Genomic DNA, 6,667 nt, shown 5'->3' on the forward strand with positions numbered 1-6,667 from the left:
ACGTCGTGAGAGAACAGAGAAGTTTCAGAAGAAGTCGGTTTCAGCATTTTATCCGGATATTCCACTGTTAAAGGAGATTTTTTTAATGAAAGACGTGCGGACGGGTCCGCGCGTTGGGACGCAGCCGACGCAGGGCGGCACAGGAAAAACACCTCCGTGTTGATAACCATTTGTAAAATCCAGGCGGCTTTTGATGGCTTTCAGTGGAGTGAGTATATGAGAAATTGTTTAACAGCAGGACATGTTCCAACTTGTCCTTAAGGCTTCCAACAGAGGTGTTTTTCCTGTGGCGGAGCGTCGCGTCGGCTGCGTCCCGACGCGCGGACCCGTCCGCACGTCTTTCATTAAAAAAATCTCCTTTAACAGTGGAATATCCGGATAAAATGCTGAAACCGACTTCTTCTGAAACTTCTCTGTTCTCTCACGACGTCCTGGATCAATAGAGCCTGAAATGTGGAGGTTTTCAGCTTGAAACAGGCTGATGACGGCGGCTGAGAGCACTGCACGACGTCTCGCACCGTGAAAAGTCCTTAAAGCGACAGAATCACCTCAAAATCTCTCATCAGCCGTTAAAATTTTCACTGAAAACCAGCTTAATTTTTTGAACCGTGTCCACTTCAATGTCTCTCACAGGTTTAGAAAAAATTTTGATCAAACAACGCGCCAGTCTCTCAGCAACTTCTCAGACAAAGGAATTCCGACGAGGGGCTGGATGACTCCTCCCACAAGGAGTACTCACAGGCGAATGACGTCACCGACAGGCGTGGAAAAACTCACGCATGCACACGAGGGTTCAAGCATGTCTGACGTAAAAACATATGAATGAAATCCATATAGTTTTTGAAAAAAATAAAAAGGACCGTTACTTTATTGACAGCCCTCGTGTGTGTATATGTGTATATATATATATATATATGTGTGTATATATATATATATATATATATATATATATATATATATATATATATATATATATATAAGGTTGGGTAGGATTACTTTGAAATGTAATCAGATTACAAGTAATCTAAATGTATGTACGTACATACATGTAATCCACATGTATTCTTTCAAAGTAATCCTACCCAACCTTGTGTGTATACATGTGTGTGTATATATATATATATATACGAGGTCTCTTAGATAATAAACCGACCCTTTTTTTTTTTTTTTTAACTATATGGATTTGAATGACATGCGATTACACCAATCATGCTTGAACCCTCGTGCGCATGCGTGAGTTTTTTCACGCGTGTCGGTGACGTCATTTCCCTGTGGGCAGGCCTTGAGTGAGATGTGGTCCCGCCCTCTCGGCTGAATTCCTTTGTTTCACACGCTGCTCGAGACGGCGCGCGTTGCTTTATCAAATTTTTTTCTGGACCTGTGAGGAATATCCGAGTGGACACTATTCGAGAAATTAAGCTGGTTTTCTGTGAAATGTTTAACGGCTGATGAGAGATTATGGGGTGTTTCTGTCGGTGTAAGGACTTCCCACGGAGCGGGACGTCCTGCAGCGCTTCCAGGCGCTGTCGTCGGCCTGTTTCGAGCTTAAAACATCCTAATTTAAGGCTTAATTCACCCAGGACATCGTGAGAGAACAGAGAAGATTCAGAAGAGGCCGGCATGAGGAATTTATGCGGACATTCCACTGTTTAAGGACATTTTTTTAATGAAAGACGTACGCGCAAATTCGCCGAGTCGTTTCCGTGACGACTCGGCAAATCTGTGTGCGCCGCGACAGGAAAAACACCTCCGTGTTGAAAACCATTTGTAGAATTCAGGCGGCTTTTAATGGCTTTCAACAAGTGAGTAACTGAGAAATTGTTTAACAGCTTGGGCATGTTCCAACTTGCCCGTTAAGATTTCCAACGGAGGTGTTTTTCCTGCTGCGACCCCCCGCGGTCAGGTCCAGCCCGACATGCGACTCTGCCCGCACGTTCTTTCATTACAAAATGAACGTTAACAATGGAATGTCCGAATAAACTCCTCATGCCGACTTCTTCTGAAAGTTCTCTGTTCTCTGACGACTTACTGCATCAACAGAGCCTGAAATGTCGAAGTTTTCAACTTGAAACGGCGAGACGCTGCCGCCTCGAAGCGCAGATCGCCGTCAGGCGCCGTGGACCGTCCTTAAAGCGACACTACCAGACCAAAATCTCTCATCAGCCGTTAAAATTTTTATCGAAAACCAGCTGAATTTATCGAATGGTGTCCACTCAGTTGTGCCTTACAGTTTTGAAAAAATTTTTATCAAACAAAGCAACAGTCTCTGAGCCATTCCTAAACAATGAAAAAAATCGACGAGCGGGTGGACGACTCCTCACTCAAAGACTGCCCACAGGCGAATGACGTAACCGACAGGCGTGAAAAAACTCTCGCATGCCCACGAGGGTTCAAGCATGTCTGATGTAATCACACGTGATTCAAATCCATATGGTTTTTGAAAAAAATAATAAGGTCGGATACTTTTCTAATAGACCTCGTATGTATATGTATATATATATATATATATATATATATATATAAAATCGGTCCCATGTGGTGATTGAAGAGCATAGCAGCCATCCACATTGTTTTGTACATACAGTCCGTCGTTGGGAGTCTGACGCGGTATGGGCACACCTCACGTGGGACTGGATGTGATGTAATTCTTATTGTCACAAAACAAAAAAAAACCAGCCTTATTGTTCACTTTGTCATATTTATTTCATATGATTTTATAAGATATTTATTATTCTATTTTGTTACATTTTAATTTTTATTTATTTATTAGGAATATCTAGCAACTATAACCGATAAGATGTCGTTTACGTGTTTATTTGGGGCACCGATGCTAAAGTATGATATTGTCACTAATTGTTTTATTTTTGATGGTCTGTTTTGGTGCTTTCTTTTTTGTCCATTTGCTTTATTATACAGTATACTCTCTGTGTAGGGTCAATATTTGATACCGATAACTGATGTCCGACTAGTTAGAAATGTGCATTAGAGGCAGGTCGAGTTTCCAGTGAGGCCCTCACTGCTCCAGCGGTACCATCATACATATGTTTAAAGGCATCAAGTAAGAACGTAGATCTATTTAGAAGAGACTCGTCGGTGCAAGTTTTTTGATAAGCTGTTAATATTTAGTTGGTTGCAACAAGGAGAGCACATGGTAGCAAGTGTATTTTTGAGAGAGAATGACCAGCGCCATATTTCACTCACAAAGTTCCTCTTTGATTCTGAATTTATTCTGATATGACGTTTACGTGTGGTCCAGCAGTCTTGACAGTGTGTGACATATAGGAAATATGTTATTCAGTCAATTTCTAATGATTATTGTGTCAAGAAAAATAAAAAGGCGCACACATGAACTATATGAAAGGACCAGCTCCGACGACGCCATCCACCCCTCACTTATGTACCTGTTCTTTCCTTTCAAACCATGGATGTAGATATTGTATCTTGACTTTGTATTAAAAGCAGGATGACTGGATATACAGCACAAAGACATATTTCGATTCTTGTGTTCTCCGTGGCTCCTAGCAATTGTTCACCCTTTTACCGCTAGGTGGCGGAAATACAGCTATAATCTGTCACTGCACCAGTCTAATAGTTTTTACTGAACATCTACAAAATCCTGACAAGATTCTGCCTTTTTTCTGCAGTTTTTTTTTTTAAAGGTGTAAAGCCACGTGTGTGGAAAAAAAAATTGTTTTTGAAAGCTCTGAATTAAAATCCTCTCCATGTTCCAATCTAAATCATTATTGAAAATGATTGAAAGGCTTTGAAATAAAAATTATGGCAAAGAAAGAGAAAGAACAAAGGACATTAGGGTGTAATCTAAGAGGATGTTTCAGCCGTTAGTGTTTGAATTAAATGGGTCAGCCTAGCTCAGTGGGCATGTATCACAAGGTAAGCAGGGGTTCCAAATAAATAAATAAACTATTATTATTTCAGGTCTAAACTGAAGGTTTCACCATGATATAGATCTATATACATGAAAATTCAGTAAGGTATGTCTTCTATAATACATTCCAATTCTAAAGTAGAACTCTACTAGTGTATACTAAGATATATCTAAAAAAAAAAAAAAGCAGAATAGAGTCGAGCCACTTAGGTGCCCGGTCTTGAGAACCAGGGGTGGTAGGTTGAAAAGGTTTTTCATCCCATGGGAACTCCCCCTACCCACCTAAGCAGCTCAAGAAAATGGACATCATGTACAAGGAGGAAAATAAGTATTTGAACACCCTGTGATTTTGTAAGTTCTCCCACTTAGAAATCATGGAGGGGTCTGAAATTTTCATCTTAGGTGCATGTCCACTGTGAGAGACATAATCTAAAAAAAAAAAAGAAATCCAGAAATCACAATGTATGATTTTTTTTTTAATAATTTATTTGTATGTTACTGGTGCAAATAAGTATTTGAACACCTACCAACCAGCAAGAATTCTGGCTCACACAGACCTGTTCATTTTTCTTTAAGAAGCCCTCTTATTCTGCACTCTTTTCCTGTATTAATTGCACCTGTTTGAACTTGCTACCTGTATAAAAGACACCTGTTCAACTCAATCAATCACACTCCAACCTGTCCACCATAGCCAAGACCAAAGAGCTGTCTAAGGACACCAGGGACAAAACTGTAGACTTGCACAAGGCTGGGATGGACAACAGGCAAGCAGCTTGGTAGACGACAACAGCTGTTATGATTATTTATTAGAAAGTGGAAGAAACACAAGATGACTGTCAATCTCCCTCAGTCTGGGGTTTCATGCAAGATCTCACTTTGTGGGGTAAGGATGATTCTGAGAAAGCTCAGAACTACACAGGAGGTCCTGGTCAATGACCTGAAGAGAGCTGGGACCACAGTCACAAAGATTACATTAGTAACACATGATGCTGTCAAGATTTAAAATCCTACAGGCCAGCAAGGTCCCCCTGCTCAAGCCAGCACATGTCCAGGCCCGTTTGAAGTTCACCAGTGACCATCTGGATGATCCAGAGGAGGCATGGGAGAAGGTCATGTGGTCAGATGAGACCAGAATAGAACCTTTTGGAATCAACTCCACTTACCATGTTTAGAGGATGAGAACAACCCCAAGAAAACCATCCCAACCGTGAAGCATGGGAGTGGAAACATCATACTCTGGGGGTGCTCTTCTGCAAAGGGGATGGGACGACTGCACCGTATTGAAGGGAGGATGGATGGGGTCATGTATTGTGAGATTTTGGCAAACAACCTCCTTCCCTCAGTAAGAGCATTGAAGATGGGTCATGGCTGGGTCTTCCAGCATGACAATGACCCCAAACACACAGCCAGGGCAACTAAGGAGGGGCTCCGTAAGAAGCATTTCAAGGTCCTGGAGTGGCCTGGCCAGTCTAGTCTCCAGACCTGAACTCAATAGAAAATCTTTGGAGGGATTTGGAAAAGATCTGTATGGAGGAGTGGACCAAAATCCCTGCTGCAGTGTGTGAAAACCTGGTGAAAAACTACAGGAAACGTTTGACCTCTGTAATTGCAAACAAAGGCTACTGTACCAAATATTAACATTGATTTTCACAGGTGTTCAAATATTTATTTGCAGCAGTAACACAAATAAATTATGTAAAAAATCATACATTGTGATTTCCGGATTTTTTTTTTTCTTTTTTTAGATTGTGTCTCTCACAGTGGACATGCACCTAAGATGAAAATTTCAGACCCCTCCATGATTTCTAAGTGGGAGAAATTCCAAAATCGCAGGGTGTTCAAATACTTATTTTCCTCACTGTAAGTGATATTTACACAATAAGGGTAATAACATCGACAAGAAATATAGTACTACATAATATTATAGGCGTTAGCTTCTAAAACCTAAATATTCATACAGGAGAAGATTGTATTATACGTATACCTAGTCTGTAGACTAGTAGTAAAATAAATTATAGCTAGTAGGCTAAGCTATAAATATGGTTATTTTATTATAGAAACAGAAGCTATGATGCAATATGTTTTAGGTATCTAAAGTTCACCCTACTAGCTTACATAGGAAGATAAAATACATATTCTATATGCTTTCTAATGAAAACCCCAAACTTAGATACTATATGTTGATATCTATTAAAGAACCCATAAACTGAAGAATCATTAAAAATCTACACCATGTAAAATTAATTTGTAAATCATGAAAATAAACTAACTATAGCTAGATGAGCTACTGTTAAATTAGCCATTAATGATTTACACAGATGTTGACATTATATTCAATTGTACAACAGGTTAAAAAAATGATTCTGCACAATATGAATCCTTGAAGGTGACGTGTAGTTGAAGGTTTAACATGATGGTTTAAAATGTTACAGAACGGTCGGCCTTTAATAATGTTTTCATCCTAGCCCCTTTGAACTTTTTTGTCCAGATCAGATATTGTTTTAGTCTGATTATTCTGTAGAGCAGGTAGCTGAGGAGCTGGGTTACCAGCTGTGCCTGAGTCATGGTCACACTAACTATCCTTGGACAAGACATTTCATTTGCATTGTCCCAGTCTAGGCTGTAGCAGTGTCCTGTGATGGATTGTCTTCCCATCTAGGGGATTCGTAGAGTTTAATATGCTACAGTTTCTGAGGATAAGCACCAGATTGATGAGCCTCAAGACCTGCATGAGACTGATTACATCCGTTTATTTTTTTGTCTGTCTGTCTTTAAGCTGAA

Source organism: Thalassophryne amazonica, chromosome 12 (genome assembly GCF_902500255.1).
Source record: "Thalassophryne amazonica chromosome 12, fThaAma1.1, whole genome shotgun sequence".
Lineage (NCBI taxonomy): Eukaryota > Metazoa > Chordata > Actinopteri > Batrachoidiformes > Batrachoididae > Thalassophryne > Thalassophryne amazonica.